We start from the raw sequence: 20,014 nt of genomic DNA on the forward strand, positions 1-20,014 counted from the left end.
CTTTATATGTTTCTTGACCTTTTTCCCTTACTTCTTTTAATATTCTTTCTTTGTTTTGTGCATTTGTTGTTTTGACTGTTATGTGATGGGAGGAGTTTCTTTTCTGGTCCAATCTATTTGGAGTTCTGTAGGCTTCTTGCATATTTATGGGCATCCCTTTCTTTAGGTTAGGGAAGTTTTCTTCTATGATTTTGTTGAAGATATTTACTGGTCCATTGAGATGGGAGTCTTCACTCTCTTCTATACCTATTATTCTTAAGTTTGATTTTCTCATTGAATCCTGGAATTCCTGTATGCTTTGGACCAGTAGCTTTTTCCATTGTATATTATCTTTGACAATTGTGTCGATGATTTCTATGGAATCTTCTGCTCATGAGATTCTCTCTTCTATGTCTAGTATTCTGTTGGTCATGCTTTTATCTACGGCTCCTTGTCTCTTCGTTTGGTTTTCTATATCCAGCGTGGTTTCCCTGTATTCTTTCTTCATATCTTCTATTTCCATTTTTAATTCCTTCACGTGTTTGATTGTGTTTTCCTGGAATTCTATCAGGGACTTTTATGATTCCTCTCTATAGGCTTCTACTTATTTATTTATGTTTTCCTGCGTTTGTCTAAGGGAGTTCTTTATGTCTTTCTTGAAATCCTCCAGCATTATGATCAAATGTGATTTAAAATCTAGATCTTACTTTTCTGGTGTGTTTGGATATTCCATGTTTGCTTTGGTGGGAGAATTTGGCTCTGATGATGCCACGTAGTCTTGGTTTCTGTTGCTTGGGTTCCTGTACTTGCCTCTTGCCATCAGGTTGTCTCTGGTGTTACCTTGTTCTGTATTTCTCACAGTGGCTAGACCATCCTATAAGCCTGTGTGTCAGGAGTGCTGTAGACCTGTTTTCCTGTTTTCTTTCAGCCAGTTATGGGAACAGAGTATTCTGCTTTCAGGCATGTAGTCTTTCCTGTCTACTGGTCTTCAGCTGTTCCTGTGGGCCTGTGTCTTTATTCCACCAGGCAAGTCACTTCGAGCAGAAACATTGGTCTTACCTGTGGTCCCGCAGCTGAAGTTGCTCCTGGGAGGGGGGGCTGCTTTTGAGCTCTCCATGAGGGCGGCAATCAGGAGGGCCTGTGCTGCCTTTTCCTGGGGCCCCTGTGCACCGGGGTCCCAGATGGCATTAGGTGTTTTCCTATGGCATCAGAAATGTGGGCAGAGTGTAGTCTCTTCTGGCTTCCCAGGTGTGTCTGTCCCTCTGAAGGTTTAGTTCTCCCTCCCACGGAATTTTTGAGCAGGGAGCTGTTGACTGGGTCTCTTCAGATCCGGGCAGTATCTGGTCCTCAGGGTTAGTGCCGCTTGAGTGCCTAAAATTTTTATAATAAAAGTGTGTAGGAGCTCTTTGCTTTATGTTTAAAGCCATAAAGCACATCTAAGCAGCTTCATTGTGATGCCTGCCCACCTATACACCTCTAGACTTAGGCTCTATTCATAGCTTTTCTCTAATACAGGTGCTCTTAACCTTCCCAATGTTGCAACCCTTTAATATAGTTCCTCATGTTGTAGTGACCCCCCCAACCCATAAAATTATTTTTGTTGCTACTTCATAACTGTAATTTTGCTACTCTTATAATGGTACTGTAAATATTTTTGGAGATGGAGGTTTGCCAAAGTGTCACTAGCCATAGGTTGATAACTGCTGCTCTAAGGCAAATACTTGTGTGAGATGGGAACAAAGTTGCAAGACCCCTGAATCCTTTCCCCTGACATCTATAAATAATGGAGCAAAGTGGCAATCATCTAGAAACTTTCTGGCTGAGAGCTGACAGTTACCACCCAATTCCTCTCCTTTCCCCACTTTAAGTAGTGTTGGTCTCCAAGCATGACCATTTTCTTTGCAAGGATTTCCTCACAGCTGGAAAATTATTTGTTTGACAGTTTATTCTGTGTTTATTTTCCTCATCCATCTCCTATAGAATAGAATGTTCAATTGATAGATTCATTCTTTAACAAAAAAAAAAATTCCTCCTCTTGTATCACTCTACAATTTTGAATAGATTACAAAGTGTTTTAGTTTACTTCTAACCTTTACCCAGTAAATGATCTTAAGTCCTTAAAGAGTTATCTGTTACAACTCTGTTATACATCTCTGTTAACAGAATGGAGCCTTCCAAGATTGTCTCACTGGTGCAAAAGTGGCATAACAGTATACATTATAGAGGTATATAAGTATATCCTATGGGTAACCAACTTTTCTTACTAAATTTGATGCTCATTCTACCACAGGGATATTATACTTAGTATTGTATACCTGGTTAAAAGATACTGGCTGGGGAGATCATAGGCCCTAGAAGGGAACTTAGTAAATGCTATCAAACTAATTTTAAAATATTAGTTTATATTCATATATTAGTGTTGATATCAGTCTTGGTGAGAGGAACTTCTTTTTGGAGAAGGCAGCAGTTAATGCAGAGAGACTTATAACTGGGTAATCTGCTAAGAATAAGTGACTATTACATGTTCAGTTCTAAATGAGACAGCTATAGTATTCCCTTCAAGACTCAGGAACATTGCAGAATAGATGGGGAAAAGATAGTAAGAGCTAGGCTGTTGATATGGCTTAGCACATTAAGGGAGCTTGCTCCTAAGCCTGAGGACCTGAATTCAATTCTCAGATTCTATGCCGTGGAAGTATAGAACCATGACCTTCATAGGTACACACCATGGTGTATATGACATACATACATATTAATAAACAAATGTAAAAACACGTAATGAGAGAACAAGAGGATAGAAGTAGACTGCGAAACACCATCTTCTCAGGACATGGTTACTGACTTATGAAGTCAAAGCAGCTCATCAGCACCTGTCATGGGTGGGAGGCCACATCTGTCTCTGAAGAGCTATTGACAGTAGTTTCTGGGAGGAAGGAGAATCATTCCTCAGTGTATAGAGTCCTTGTTCAAATAACTGACCATGCAAGGAAATGTAATTGAATGCACTAGCCGCACACACACACACACACACACACACACACACACACACAGAGGCACAATAAGCAGGAGGGGTATATAGTGAAAAGGTATTTGTGAGAGGGAAAGGAATTAAGAAAGGATAATGAGAAGGAATATTATCAAAGTATATCATACATATAAGAAATTATGAAATATAAAAATTTTTAAAAAGAGCAAACTGAGTTTCTGGGTATGGCCTCTCCTATAATTTCAGAACCTATGGTTCTCATAGTAAGCTGATGAGTTCAAAGAGTAGAGTAGACAGGACAAATTTTGGATGAAAAGTTTGTGAGTAGATTGGTGTCCCTCTTCCTCCACTGGGAGTCCTGCATGGCTGCAGGAGGGGGCTACTTCAGGTTCTATTTCCCTACTGCTAGGGGTCTCAGGTAAAGTCACTCCCATAGATTCCTGGGAACCTCCCTAATACCAGGTCTCTGGAACATATTCAAAATGCTTCCCCTAGGACAGTGCCAGCAGGCATGGGGGAATAAGTCTTGTTTGTATAATAATGTACATATTTTCATGTTCCTTTGAGGCGGAATGTCCTTTCTGTTAATATTAATGTGCCCATGGTAGTCAGAGGCAGCATCAGTCCAGCAGACTAAGGCGTGACTAATATCTCAGCAAAATGGTAAACACTAAGACTTTCAGGACAGCCCTTAAGGCTATGGAAAAGAATAATAAAATCACGACTTCAAAAGTATATAAGTTCTCAATTATGCAAAAATATAAGGATATAATATGAATTGTATAAGGAGCTTCACATATCATTTTTAATGTCTTTGTTACTTTTTTATTGGATATTTTATGTATTTATATTTCAAATGTTATGCCCTCCCCCCACACTTTCCCATACCCCCTCCCCCTGCTTCTATGAGGATGCTCCTACTCCCACCCACCCTCTCCAACCTCAATGCCCTGACATTCCCCTACACTGGGAGAAATGAACCTTCACAGGACCAATTGATGCCAGACAATGCCATCCTCTGCTACATATGTGGCTGGAGTCATAGGTCTGTCCATGTGTACTCATTGGTTGGTGGTTTAGTCCCTGGGAGCTCTGGTGGGGTCTGGTTTTTTATATTGTTGCTCGTCCTATGTGGTTGTAAACCCCTTCATGTCCTTCAGTCTTTTCTCTAACTCCTCTATTGGGGACCCTGTTCTCAGTCCGATGTATCACATATCTAAAGGAACAGAGGCAACTACAATATGAGTTAGCTTGTCAGAAAGATACAAAGACAGACAAATACAAGTGACGGCAGATTCCTGAGTTCTGCAACAGCCTGGGACAGAGCTAATTTGCGTCCAGATGTGGTCAGAATGATAGACTCCAGGACAAAGTCCCACTCAACTAAGTTTACAAAGGCAGACAGATATCTAAATTGTTTTGAAATATTAAAAAAAGAACAAAGAATGTACTTGCTGTCCTTTTCCTAAGAGTCAAGGGGCTAAGGTCATGAAATGCTGATTCATGGGAGATCAAAAGGGAACCTCGAATAAATAACTGAACTGATATGTAAATAAAAACTGGTCTTTCCATCTGCATGATATGAGCTCCCTAAAAAAGATAGCATTTCTTTTTTTAGAATTTTTCTCTATCAAGAACTGAGCTATCTGAAGATATTGGGAGAGCAAATCCAGCTCTTCAAGAATTTTTACTAACAGGATTTATGAGGTCAGAAATCCCAAGAATTACTTCGAGAGTTAACACAACTATTTTAGAATGTCTTCTAGCAGTTATCCAGAGAACACTGTCTAAACAGTGAGTATAGCTCTTTTAGAAAATTATCTATTCACTCATTCCTTTGTTTTTTGGCTTTCTGATTTTATTCAGAAAACCCAAGAATTACTTTTTGTCTTAGTTATGTTTTTACTTATGTAAGCAGATACCATGACCAAGGTAAGTCTTAGAAAGGATAACATTTAATTGGGGCTGCCTTAGAGGTTTAGAGGTTGAGTCCATTATCATTAAGGTGGGATCATGGCAGCATCCAGGCAGGTATGGTGCAGGAAGAGCTGAGCGTTCTACATCTTCATCTGAAGGCTGCTAGTAGAAGACTAACTTCCAGGCAGCTAGGATGAGGGTTTCAAAGCCCATGTCCACAATGACACACCTACTCCAACAAGGCCACACCTTCTAATAGTGCCTCTCTCTGGACCAAGCATATACAAATCACCACACTTTTTGAATCTAACAGGATTTCTGACTTAATCAGAAGATCCAAGAATTTATAACAACTTTTCTGACTTTGGTCATCCAGAGAGCTTTTAAATTTTTAACTAACAGAGAGAGCTGTCTCAAGCAGTAAGCGAGGTGTTTCAATCAGAGAGTTTTTTTAGAAGAGCAAAAAACAAACAAACAAACAAACAAACAAAAAAGCTGTCTCACGAGCAGAACACACTCAGAAAGAGAGCAGTCTGAAAAGCTGTCTTGAGCTGACTACAGAGCCAAGAGCCATCTAAAGTGAACTGTCTAAGAGCCATCTTGAATAGGTAATAGGCCAACCAGGACCCACAATTTGACTTTGAGTCCTTTGTTTTCACTGCTTCCAGATACCTCTTTTCTCAGAACCCCTCTTCAAGTTAAGGCTGGTACTTGGCAAGAGCCCCTGGCAGCTGCAGATTTCTGCCCTCTTTCCTATCTCCCCCGACACTTGATCCTGGACCCCCACTTTCCCTGCCCCATCCCCTCTCCCACTCAGTTCCCTCCCTCCATCTGCCTCCTGTGACTATTTTATTCCCCCTTCTAAGTGAGGTTCAAGCATCCTCACTTGGTCCTTCCTTCTTGTTTAGTTTCTTTGGGTCTATGGGCTATAGCATGGGTATCCTGTATTTTATAGCTAATATCCACTTGTGAGTACATAATGGACACTTGGGGTCTCTCAGAACTACCAACCAAAGAGCTTACACAGGCTGGAAGTTTACATACCCCTCCCCCACCATTCAGATATGTAGCAGATGTGCAGCTCAGTGTCATGTGGTCCCCCAACAACTGAGGCAGGGGCTGTTCCTGAAGCTGTGGATTCCATTCCTCTTACTGAGCTGCCTTGTCTGGTTTCAGTGGAAGAGGATGTGCCTAGCCCTGCAGAGACTTGAAGTACAAGGGGAGCGGAGCATGGGCATGGGGGGGGGTGGGCTCTATCCTCTCAGAGAAGAAGGGGATGGGGAAGGAACTGTGTGAGGGGACACCAGAAGGAGGGTGCAGTGATCAGAATGTAAAGTGAATACGTACAAACTTGCATACATACATACATACATACATACATACATACATACATACATACCTACATACATACATACATACATACATACATAGAAAAATAAAGTTACAAAAGAAAAAAACAGAATGGAGTGATAATGGTGCTATGTGATAAAGACAAATTTACTCACTTTAGTCTATTAGCTGCCTAAGCCTATAGTTGACATCTTTATCAGTGGTTTGCCCTATTCAACTCTTTGTCCACCTGTCATCTTTGAGTTTACTTGCTAATTCTTTTTTTTTATATAACTTGTTCTTTTTTTTTTTATTAACTTGAGTATTTCTTATATACATTTCGAGTGTTATTCCCTTTCCCGGTTAACAGGCAAACATCCCCCTCTCCCCTCCCCTTCCTTGTGGGTGTCCCCCTCCCAACCCTCCCCCCATTGCCGCCCTCCCCCATAGACTAGTTCACTGGGGGTTCAGTCTTAGCAGGACCCAGGGCTTCCCCTTCCACTGGTGCTCTTACTAGGATATTCATTGCTACCTATGGGGTCAGAGTCCAGGGTCAGTCCATGTATAGTCTTTAGGTAGTGGCTTAGTCCCTGGAACCTCTGGTTGCTTGGCATTGTTGTACATATGGGGTCTCGAGCCCCTTCAAGCTCTTCCAGTTCTTTCTCTGATTCCTTCAATAGGGGACCTATTCTCAGTTCAGTGGTTTGCTGCTGGCATTCGCCTCTGTATTTGCTGTATTCTGGCTGTGTCTCTCAGGAGCGATCTACATCCGGCTCCTGTCGGTCTGCACTTCTTTGCTTCATCCATCTTGTCTAATTGGGTGGTTGTATATGTATGGGCCACATGTGGGGCAGGCCCTGAATGGGTGTTCCTTCAGTCTCTGTTTTAATCTTTGCCTCTCTCTTCCCTACCAAGGGTATTCTTGTTCCCCTTTTAAAGAAGGAGTGAAGCATTCACAATTTGATCATCCGTCTTGAGTTTCATTTGTTCTAGGCACCTAGGGTAATTCAAGCATTTGGGCTAATAGCCACTTACCAATGAGTGCATACCATGTATGTCTTTCTGTGATTGGGTTAGCTCACTCAGGATGATGTTTTCCAGTTCCAACCATTTCCCTACGAATTTCATAAACTCATTGTTTTTGATAGCTGAGTAATATTCCATTGTGTAGATGTACCACATTTTCTGTATCCATTCCTCTGTTGAAGGGCATCTGGGTTCTTTCCAGCTTCTGGCTATTATAAATAAGGCTGCGATGAACATAGTGGAGCACGTGTCTCTTTTATATGTTGAGGCATCTTTTGGGTATATGCCCAAGAAAGGTATAGCTGGATACTCAGGCAGTTCAATGTCCAATTTTCTGAGGAACCTCCAGACTGATTTCCAGAATGGTTTTACCAGTCTGCAATCCCACCAACAATGGAGGAGTGTTCCTCTTTCTCCACATCCTCGCCAGCATCTGCTGTCACCTGAGTTTTTGATCTTAGCCAATCGCACTGGTGTGAGGTGAAATCTCAGGGTTGTTTTGATTTGCATTTCCCTTATGACTAAAGATGTTGAACATTTCTTTAGGTGTTTCTCAGCCATTCGGCATTCCTCAGCTGTGAATTCTTTGTTTAGCTCTGAACCCCATTTTTTAATAGGGTTATTTGTTTCCGTGCGGTCTAACTTCTTGAGTTCTTTGTATATTTTGGATATAAGGCCTCTATCTGTTGTAGGATTGGTAAAGATCTTTTCCCAATCTGTTGGTTGCCGTTTTGTCCTAACCACAGTGTCCTTTGCCTTACAGAAGCTTTGCAGTTTTATGAGATCCCATTTGTCGATTCTTGATCTTAGAGCATAAGCCATTGGTGTTTTGTTCAGGAAATTTTTTCCAGTGCCCATGTGTTCCAGATGCTTCCCTAGTTTTTCTTCTATTAGTTTGAGTGTGTCTGGTTTGATGTGGAGGTCCTTGATCCACTTGGACTTAAGCTTTGTACAGGGTGATAAGCATGGATCGATCTGCATTCTTCTACATGTTGCCCTCCATTTGAACCAGCACCATTTGCTGAAAATGCTATCTTTTTTCCATTGGATGGTTTTGGCTCCTTTGTCAAAAATCAAGTGACCATAGGTGTGTGGGTTCATTTCTGGGTCTTCAATTCTATTCCATTGGTCTATCTGTCTGTCTCTGTACCAATACCATGCAGTTTTTATCACTATTGCTCTGTAATACTGCTTGAGTTCAGGGATAGTGATTCCCCCTGAAGTCCTTTTATTGTTGAGGATAGTTTTAGCTATCCTGGGTTTTTTGCTATTCCAGATGAATTTGCAAATTGTTCTGTCTAACTCTTTGAAGAATTGGATTGGTATTTTGATGGGGATTGCATTGAATCTGTAGATTGCTTTTGGTAAAATGGCCATTTTTACTATATTAATCCTGCCAATCCATGAGCATGGGAGATCTTTCCATCTTCTGAGGTCTTCTTCAATTTCTTTCCTCAGTGTCTTGAAGTTCTTATTGTACAGATCTTTTACTTGCTTGGTTAAAGTCACACCGAGGTACTTTATATTATTTGGGTCTATTATGAAGGGTGTCGTTTCCCTAATTTCTTTCTCGGCTTGTTTCTCTTTTGTATAGAGGAAGGCAACTGATTTATTTGAGTTAATTTTATACCCAGCCACTTTGCTGAAGTTGTTTATCAGCTTTAGTAGTTCTCTGGTGGAACTTTTGGGATCACTTAAATATACTATCATGTCATCTGCAAAGAGTGATATTTTGACCTCTTCTTTTCCGATCTGTATCCCTTTGATCTCCTTTTATTGTCTGATTGCTCTGGCTAGAACTTCAAGAACTATATTGAATAAGTAGGGAGAGAGTGGGCAGCCTTGTCTAGTCCCTGATTTTAGTGGGATTGCTTCAAGTTTCTCTCCGTTTAGTTTAATGTTAGCAACTGGTTTGCTGTATATGGCTTTTACTATGTTTAGGTATGGGCCTTGAATTCCTATTCTTTCCAGGACTTTTATCATGAATGGGTGTTGAATTTTGTCAAATGCTTTCTCAGCATCTAATGAAATGATCATGTGGTTCTGTTCTTTCAGTTTGTTTATATAATGGATCACGTTGATGGTTTTCCGTATATTAAACCATCCCTGCATGCCTGGGATGAAGCCTACTTGATCATGGTGGATGATTGTTTTGATGTGCTCTTGAATTCGGTTTGCCAGAATTTTATTGAGTATTTTTGCGTCGATATTCATAAGGGAAATTGGTCTGAAGTTCTCTTTCTTTGTTGTGTCTTTGTGTGGTTTAGGTATAAGAGTAATTGTGGCTTCTTAGAAGGAATTCGGTAGGGCTCCATCTGTTTCAATTTTGTGGAATAGTTTGGATAATATTGGTATGAGGTCTTCTATGAAGGTTTGATAGAATTCTGCACTAAACCCGTCTGGACCTGGACTCTTTTTGGTTGGGAGACCTTTAATGACTGCTTCTATTTCCTTAGGACTTATGGGGTTGTTTAACTGGTTTATCTGTTCCTGATGTAACTTCGATACCTGGTATCTGTCTAGGAAATTGTCCATTTCCTGAAGATTTTCAAATTTTGTTGAATATAGGTTTTTATAGTAAGATCTGATGATTTTTTGAATTTCCTCTGAATCTGTAGTTATGTCTCCCTTTTCATTTCTGATTTTCTTAATTTGGACGCACTCTCTGTGTCCTCTCGTTAGTCTGGCTAAGGGTTTATCTATCTTGTTGATTTTCTCAAAGAACCAACTTTTGGTTCTGTTGATTCTTTCTATGGTCCTTTTTGTTTCTACTTGGTTGATTTCAGCTCTGAGTTTGATTATTTCCTGCCTTCTGCTCCTCCTGGGTGTATTTGCTTCTTTTTGTTCTAGAGCTTTTAGGTGTGCTGTCAAACTGCTGACATATGCTCTTTCCTGTTTCTTTCTGCAGGCACTCAGCGCTATGAGTTTTCCTCTTAGCACAGCTTTCATTGTGTCCCATAAGTTTGAGTATGTTGTATCTTCATTTTCATTAAATTCTAAAAAGTTTTTAATTTCTTTCTTTATTTCTTCCTTGACCACGTTATCATTGAGTAGAGCATTGTTCAATTTCCACGTATATGTGGGCATTCTTCCCTTATTGTTATTGAAGACCAGTTTTAGGCCGTGGTGGTCCGATAACACGCATGGGATCATTTCTATCTTTCTGTACCTGTTGAGGCCCGTTTTTTGACCAATTATATGGTCAATTTTGGAGAAAGTACCATGAGGAGCTGAGAAGAAGGTATATCCTTTTGCTTTAGGATAGAATGTTCTATAAATATCCGTTAAGTCCATTTGGCTCATGACTTCTCTTAGTCTGTCGACATCACTGTTTAATTTCTGTTTCCATGATCTGTCCATTGATGGGAGTGGGGTGTTGAAATCTCCCACTATTATTGTGTGAGGGGCAATGTGTGTTTTGAGCTTTAGTAAGGTTTCTTTTACATATGTAGGTGCCCTTGTATTTGGGGCATAGATATTTAGGATTGAGAGTTCATCTTGGTGGATTTTTCCTTTGATGAATATGAAGTGTCCTTCCTTATTTTTTTGATGACTTTTAGTTGGAAATTGATTTTATTTGATATTAGAATGGCTACTCCAGCTTGCTTCTTCTGACCATTTGCTTGGAAAGTTGTTTTCCAGCCTTTCACTCTGAGGTAGTGTCTGTCTTTGTCTCTGAGGTGTGTTTCCTGTAGGCAGCAGAATGCAGGGTCCTCGTTGCGTATCCAGTTTGTTAATCTATGTCTTTTTATTGGGGAGTTGAGGCCATTGATATTGAGAGATATTAAGGAATAGTGATTATTGCTTCCCTTTATGTTCATATTTGGATGTGAGGTTATGTTTGTGTGCTTTCATTCTCTTTGTTTTGTTGCCAAGACGATTAGTTTCTTGCTTCTTCTAGGGTATAGCTTGCCTCCTTATGGTGGGCTTTACCATTTATTATCCTTTGTAGTGCTGGATTTGTAGAAAGATATTGTGTAAATTTGGTTTTGTCATGGAATATCTTGGTTTCTCCATCAATGTTAATTGAGAGTTTTGCTGGATACAGTAACCTGGGCTGGCATTTGTGTTCTCTTAGGGTCTGTATGACATCAGTCCAGGATCTTCTGGCCTTCATAGTTTCTGGCGAGAAGTCTGGTGTGATTCTGATAGGTCTCCCTTTATATGTTACTTGACCTTTTTCCCTTACTGCTTTTAATATTCTTTCTTTATTTTGTGCGTTTGGTGTTTTGACAATTATGTGACGGGAGGTGTTTCTTTTCTGGTCCAATCTATTTGGAGTTCTGTAGGCTTCTTGTATGTCTATGGGTATCTCTTTTTTTAGGTTAGGGAAGTTTTCTTCTACGATTTTGTTGAAGATATTTACTGGTCCTTTGAGCTGGGAGTCTTCACTCTCTTCTATACCTATTATCCTTAGGTTTGATCTTCTCATTGAGTCCTGGATTTCCTGTATGTTTTGGACCAGTAGCTTTTTCCGCTTTACATTATCTTTGACAGTTGAGTCAATGATTTCTATGGAATCTTCTGCTCCTGAGATTCTCTCTTCCATCTCTTGTATTCTGTTGGTTAAGCTTGTATCTACAGCTCCTTGTCTCTTCTTTTGGTTTTCTATATCCAGGGTTGTTTCCATGTGTTCTTTCTTGATTGCTTCTATTTCCATTTTTAATTCCTTCAACTGTTTGATTGTGTTTTCCTGGAATTCTTTCAGGGATTTTTGCGATTCCTCTCTGTAGGCTTCTACTTGTTTATTAATGTTTTTCTGTGTTTCCCTAAGTGTGTTCATGTCTTTCTTGAAGTCCTCCAGCATCATGATCAAATATGATTTTGAAATTAGATCTTGCTTTTCTGGTGTGTTTGGATATTCCATGTTTGTTTTGGTGGGAGAATTGGGCTACGATGATGGCATGTAGTCTTGGTTTCTGTTGCTTGGGTTCCTGCGCTTGCCTCTCGCCATCAGATTATCTCTAGTGTTACTTTGTTCTGCTATTTCTGACAGTGGCTAGACTGTCCTATAAGCCTGTGTGTCAGGAGTGCTGTAGACCTGTTTTCCTCTCTTTCAGTCAGTTATGGGGACAGAGTGTTCTGCTTTCGGGTGTGTAGTTTTTCCTCTCTACAGGTCTTCAGCTGTTCCTGTGGGCCTGTGTCTTGAGTTCACCAGGCAGCTTTCTTGCAGCAGAAAATTTGGTCTTACCTGTGGTCCTGAGGCTCAAGTTCGCTCGTGGGGTGCTGCCCAGGGGCTCTCTGCAGTGGCAGCAACCAGGAAGACCTGTGCCGCCCCTTCCGAAGGGAGCTTCAGTGCACCAGGGTTCCAGATGGTCTTTGGCTTTTTCCTCTGGCGTCCGAGATGTGTGTGCAGGGAGCAGTCTCTTCTGGTTTCCCAGGCTTGTCTGCCTCTCTGAAGGTTTAGCTCTCCCTCCCACGGGATTTGGGTGCAGAGAACTGTTTATCCGGTCTGTTTCTTTCAGGTTCCGGCGGTGTCTCAGGCCGGTGTCCTGCGCTCCTGGGCCCTCCCCCACGGGAGCCCAGAGGCCTTATACAGTTTCCTCTTGGGCCAGGGATGTGGGCAGGGGTGAGCAGTGTTGGTGGTCTCTTCCGCTCTGCAGCCTCAGGAGTGCCCACCTGACCAGGAGGTTGGGTCTCTCTCTCACCGGGTCTGGGAGCAGAGAGCTGCTGCGGGCCAGGATCCGCGGGTGTCTACTTGCTAATTCTTAATACTTATGCCTGCTTTTCTACCCAGCCCAGATTAGCCTCATTATCTGAAAGTCCTCCATATTACCGCTCTCCATCTCTGCTGAAAATGTTCTTTATCTCTTTCCAGTCATCCCAACCTTTTATCACTTTTGCCAAGCAAAGCTAGCTCCTGTCTCAGTAAGCCTTTAATATGGGGTGGCACCACTCTTAAGACAGCCTGCGGCCCATGTCACAATTGTGTGCTTCTTTTATTTGGCATCTGCCCAGCTAAAGTGAGAGTTCTATTACAATACCGATTGTTCCTCATTAAAGTTGTTAGATTATCTCTTTGAATAGTCTATTAAATTTGAATTCATTTAAATAACAAATACTATTTTCACAAAATACATTCTACATGCTGCATCAGACATAGTTATTTACTTTCCTTTTTTTATTTGAGGTTGAAATTTAACTGAATGTCCTGTGTGTGTATGTGATAAATCTGGCAACCCAAGGTCTTATTCCTCTCTGATCATTCAGGGTCTTAATCTATGAGAGTTATGGCTCTTGTCTAGCTCAGGAAAATGTGAAACCCTATTGCAGAGCACTAAAGGTTTACTAAAGACTACATGGATCAGTTTCAGTGGACTCAGCAATTTGGGGATCAAAAACCAGGTTCACCAGCCCAAAAGGCCATGTCCTGCCCAAAGCTGGAAGTTGGCAACAGAAATTCCATTGATAATAAGACTGGAGAGTTGGTAATAAACAACTGACCAACCATCATAATTTTTGCTAACTCCAGTGGATTTAAGACATAGTATGTCTTGCATAGACCTTTCTTTTGAACCCAATTTATGGTTTTAATCACTTCTCAAGAAAGTGCTTTAAAACCAAAGGCAATGCATTTTATACTGTATGCACTGAGTTGTCTGTTTTGTTTTTACATTTTGTATTTTGAGATCCCGTGAGATTTTCTCCTCTGGTCATGAAAGGTGTTTCATAAATAATTTTATAGACAATTGTTTTTAGTCAGTTTTGGTGAGTATTGAGACTAATTATGACAGACATGTAGGTATATGTATGTATGTACATATATATACAATACATGTGGGAGAGGAGAGTGAGGAAGAAAGGAAGGTAAAAAGAAAGAAAGGAAGAAAGAAAGGAAGAAGGAAGGAAGAAAGGCTTACTATGTTACTCTGGTTGGCCTAATACTCACAGTGTAGACCAGAGTGGCCTTGAGCTCACAGAAATCCATCTGCTTTTGCCTCCCAAATGCTGTGTGTGTGTGTGTGTGTGTGTGTGTGTGTGTGTGTGTGTGTGTGTGTCGGTGTGTGTGTGTGTGTCGGTGTGTGTGTCTGTGTGTGTCTGTGTGTGTCTGTGTGTGTCTGTGTGTCTGTGTGTGTCTGTGTAAATGTATAAAAACCTGCTCTACCACTATGGGCTATAAATACCTTTTTATCGCTTTCTACATCTCCTATAATAGATTACTACTTACTTGATGGTTTAAATGAAAGAAATTGCTTCTCTCACTATCTTGGAGAACAGAATTTTGAAAACTGGCAAGACTATGCTCACTTCGGGGACGTACTACTAGAAAAGCATCTCTTTCTTGTTTCCTCTCCTTCTGGGAAATGCTGGCATTCCGGAGTTTGTGGTTGGATCATTAATGTCTGCTCCCCTCCATTTTGCCTCTTTCATGACTGTAAACCTATAACCTCCGGATGTAGCCTGGTACCTGTGGACCACAGTTACATCAGCTTCTGTGTGCTGACCCCAAGGAAAAACTTCTCTAAGGAGTTGATTTCCAGGACCAGGAACTCCCGTTCACATTCTGAATTTAGGCTCTGTCTTTTCATATTGTCTTAGTTTGGGTCTTATTGCTGTGAACAGACACCATGATCAATGCAAGTTTTTATAAAGGAGAGCATTTAATTGGGCCTGGCTTACAGGTTCAGAGGTTCTGTCCATTATCATTAAGGCAGAAGCATGGCAATGTCCAGGTAGGCATCTACATCTTCACTCAGGAACAGACTGAGAATCCTAGTAGCTAGGAGGAGGGTCTCCAAGTCCACCCTACAGGGACACACTTCTTCCAACAAGGCCACAACTTCTAATAGTGCCACTCCCTGGGCCAAGCATATGCAAACCATCACACATATAAATTTCCACTTTTACACATTGGAGCATTGGCTGAGTGAGGCTTTACCTTCAGGACACCTTTCCTATTGCTCTAGTGCAGAGCAGGAGATCTCTCTTTTATGTCAATCATTTTAATACTACAAAAGGCTTAATGCTTTCTCACAAATATTTGTTCACAAAAATTCACATTTTTTTCTTTGTACTCCATGTTTTACTCTGTCACTGTAGATTGGAATGAAAGCAGTGAACAATATCCAAAACCAAACCTCAAGGTTGTCTTGCCTTGAAATTTCTTTTCTCAAACAAATTAGGCTATTGCTTTTGAATTTAGTCTTACTCAGTTTCTCATGAAACAGAAAGAATGCAGCCGGATTCTTTGCCAGAATATAACCTAGATATTTTTAAATTCTTCTTCCATATTATATCTTAATGGTATTTTCTCTTCCCTTCCTTCTCCTAAGAACTCCCACCCCCCACCATGTGCATCCACTATCCCTTCACCTCCCCTCGGAAAAGTGCAGAATTTAGGAACATCAAGCAAATAAAACATAACAGTAAGACCAGGCACATATTCTTTTTTCTTTTTTCTTTTTGCAGTGATAATTAACTTTTGGAAGTTTATTTCACCCTTGGTAATATATTTTTTCCATCTTTATTAACTTGAGTATTTCTTATTTACATTTTGATTGTTATTCCCCTTCCCAGTTTCCGAGCCAACATCCCCCAACCCCTCCCCTTCCCCTTCTATATGGGTGTTCCTCTCACCATCCTCCCCCCATTACCACCCTTCCCCCAACAATCAAATTCACTGGGGGTTCAGTCTTGGCAGGACCAAGGGCTTCCCCATCCTCTGGTGCTCTTACTAGGGTATTCATTGCTACCTATGAGGTTGGAGCCCAGGGTCAGTCCATGTACAGTCTTTGGGTAGTGATTTAGTCGCTGGAAGATCTGGTTGGTTGGCATTATTGTTCATATGGGGTCTCAAGCCCCTTCAAGCTCTTTCAGTCCTTTCTAACATTCCTTCAACGGGGGTCCTGTTCTCAGTTGAGTGGTTTGCTGCTGGCATTCCCCTATGTATTTGCTATATTCTGGCTGTGTCTCTCAGGAGAGATCTATATCCGGTTCCTGTTGGCCTGCACTTTGCTTCACCTATCTTATCTAATTGGGTGGCTGTACATGTATGGGCCACATATGGGGCAGGCTATGAATGGGTGTACCTTCTGCCTCTGTTCTAAACTTTCCCTCCCTATTCCCTGCCAAGGTTATTCTTGTTCCCCTTTTAAAGAAAGAGTGAAGGATTCACATTTCGGTCATCCTTCTTGAGTTCCATCTGTTCTGTGCATCTAGGGTAATTCAAGCATTTGGGCTAATATCGACTTATCAATGAGTGCATACCAAGTTTGTTTTTCTGTGATTGGGTTACCTCACTCGGGATGATATTTTCCAGTTCTATCCATTTGCCTATGAATTTCATAAAGTCATTGTTTTTGATAGCTGAGTAATATTCCATTGTGTAGATGTACCACATTTTCTGTATCCATTCCTCTGTTGAAGGGCATCTGGGTTCTTTCCAGCTTCTGACTATTATAAATAAGGCTGCTATGAACATAGTGGAGCATGTGTCTTTTTTATATGTTGGGGCACCTTTTGGGTATATGCCCAAGAGAGGTATAGCTGGATCCTCAGGTAGTTCAATGTCCAGTTTTCTGAGGAATCTGCAGACTGATTTCCAGAATGGTTGTAGCAGTCTGCAATCCCACCAACAATGGAGGAGTGTTCCTTTCTCCACATCCTCGCCAGCATTTGCTGTCACCAGAGTTTTTGATCTTAGCCATTCTCACTGGTGTGAGGTGAAATCTCAAGGTTGTTTTGATTTGCATTTTCCTTATGACTAAAGATGTTGAACATTTATTTAGGCATTTCTCAGCCATTTGGCACATATTCTTACATCAAGGCTGGACAAGGCAACCCAGTAGGAGGACAGGTCCTGGAAGACAGACAAAAATGTCAGAGACAACACACTCTCCCACTGTTAGGAATCCCACAAGAACACCAGGCTACACAACCATAACATATATGCAGAGGACCTAGATCAGACCCATTCAGGCTCCCTGATGTCTGTGAGCCCACTTGGGTCTTGGTTAATTGATTCAATGGGCCCCATGTTCTTGTGGTAACCTTGATCCCTCCACCACAGGGATCTCCAAGCTCCACCTATTATTTGGCTGCAGGATTCTTTGTCTGTTCTTATTAGTTGCTGGATGAAGTCTCTCTAGTCTCTCTGATGACCATTATGCTAAATTTCTGTCCCAATACAACCTGCAGGCATGACACAATGTAAGTCAGAGTTTTTGTGGCTGGGTTTTCATCCCAATCCCTCCACATGAGGCCTTGCCTGGTTACAGAGGATGGGTGGTTAAGGCTCCATGTCTCTCATTACGAGGAGTATTTGCTAGTGTCACCTTTGTAGATTCCATGGAGTTTCCATTTAATTGGTTTTCTACCTTGCACCCAAAATGCCCATCCCCCAATTCATCTCTCTCTCAGTATTTTCTCCATCCAGATGATGGCTATTGTTAAAATATAATCTATCCTGCCTAGGCATTGTGATGAAAGTTTCAAAATCATCAACAGGTGCTTCCTCTGCAGGAGGTAGAACAAATACCCACAGGAAACATGTTGGAGGGTCTAAAACTAGAAAACTGTAAATATTTGAATATGAAAAAGGTATAGCTAAGTTAAAAAACAAAACTGATTTAATTCAAAACCAATAAATTCTACAGTTAAAGTCAAAAGGTTCCTGGTGCAATTCAATGGGGGGAGACTCTTAATATGTATTCCTGCAACTTAAAACTTCAGAGTTAAGTGTTTACCTGTACAGTAAGTTTAGTTCGGATTATAATGTATATGGCAGGTCAGAGGTTAATGTATGCAGTCCAAATTATATCAAATCCATTGATTTTATTCAGGTTTAAATTGCCAAGGTTAATAACTTTCTAGATTCTAGTAAATATCTCTGCAAAAACTATCATATAACATAATCACAAATTGTAGGGTATTATATACTGTAAGATCATACTTATATGTTTTTTCTTTCTGCAGCCTTTAGTCAAACGCAAGGCCTCACACATTTTAGACAAATGGCATACCACTGAACCACACCCCTAATTCCAGATTTTATTTTAAAAAGCTAATATTAAAAAAGTAGATAGGTCACTTGTTACATTCAACATATCAGCTACCTTTGAAATTTTAAACTACTAAATAGTTATTAGATTTAAATTTGAAAATATCAATAAAAAACTGAGGAAAATGCCTAATAACTAAAACACTTGCCACACAGCATGAAAATCTGAAAAAGCTGGTGAACTGGTATACACTTGGGTCCCAATACTGGGTAGAGAGAGGCAGGTGGGTTTTGGGGCTCATTGGCCAGCTAATCCAACTTATTTAGGTACAGGCCAAGATAAACCTTGTCACAAAAATGTGTTGGATGAGGCTGAAGACATGGCTCTGTGGTTAAGCACTCTGGGTGCTTTTTTCTAGAAGACCAGGGTTCAATTCTCAAAACATGGCCATTCACAACCATTTGTAACTCCAGTTCCAGAAGATCTGATACCTTCATATAGTCTCTGTTGGTGTTAGGCATACACATGGTGCACAGACATACATGTGGGCAAAACACTCATACACAGAAAAAGTAAAATAAAAAAATTTAAACTGTAATAAAAATGCAGGTGGCATTTGAAGAATGATACTAAAGATTGACCTCTAGCTTCCACATGTGTGTGTGTGTGTGTGTGTGTGTGTGTATATATATATATATATATATATATATATATATATATATATCCACATATACATATTCTGACATGAACTGAACAAATACACACACACACACACACACACACACACACACACACACACAGTGAAAACAACAAAATAAATCTCTAGGGAAAAAAAAACACTGTTTCTACAAAAAATGCTTGTGGAAAAAATTTACTTGCAAATTTGTCCCCTACAGCGGGGACCCAGTTATTCAGGGTCCCAAAGAGGCTTTCTACCTGTGGGCCAAATGGGGGTGAAGAGAAGGAGACCAAGCAAAAGTTCTGTTGTCAAGGTCTTGTTTATTGAGGTGAATGTTACAGCTTTTAAGGCTTTCAGGTAGGGGGAGTGTCCTTTGTGAAACACGAAGGATGGAGGGGCGAGGGTATAGGCAGTGATAGCAGGAGGCAAAGAGGTCAGGCGGTAGACGATGAGGGCAGGCGGTGGAGACATCAGGTGTTGACTCAGGAGATAACTGGTATCTGCTGGAGCTGAGGCATCCCTTGAATGTTATCTTCCTGTGCCATAAATTCATGGGAGAGACTTTTGTCCAACAATCTTAAGACTTATGGCAGTCATCTTAGGGGTGAATATCTGTGGCCAAACAGCCCAGAGTCACCTAGCCACTTTGAGCCATGCAGTCAAAAAGCGGCCAGGCCCAAATCCCATACGGCTCCCTACATCTCCCACGTTTTTCTTTTTAAAAAGACCATTAGATGGAAGTAGTGGTCTGAGAGAGATCAGACATGCCTCACAGAGTGCCCAGCTCGGCCATGGCGAGCCACTCTTGCAGTTAGGACTGCACCCCAATGGCTAGGAATGAACTTATGCTGTAACACACCATTCTGGGCTATATGTGTGTGTTTATTAGGGGAGAAACTGGGCAGAGGAGCATTTGACCGCCCCGTATGTTTAAACGGGGTGTAGCCATCCCTTGAACCCCAGCCTTATCTGTCATAGGATCACCTTGTCGCCTTAGATTGGTCAAGGGTCAGAGGAAGTTGCCCGTCGCTGAGGATAGCTACATTGGGTCATCTTCTCATTCCTCTTATTTGAGCCCAGGGGCGAAAGAGTAGGGGCCAGATGGCATTAATTTAAGAGATTGTGGAAGTTGAGCCTCTCCCGATAAGTAGTGGGCAC

This window comes from Rattus norvegicus, chromosome X, assembly GCF_021556685.1.
Source record: "Rattus norvegicus strain SHRSP/BbbUtx chromosome X, alternate assembly SHRSP_T2T, whole genome shotgun sequence".
In the NCBI taxonomy this organism is placed as follows: Eukaryota; Metazoa; Chordata; class Mammalia; order Rodentia; family Muridae; genus Rattus; species Rattus norvegicus.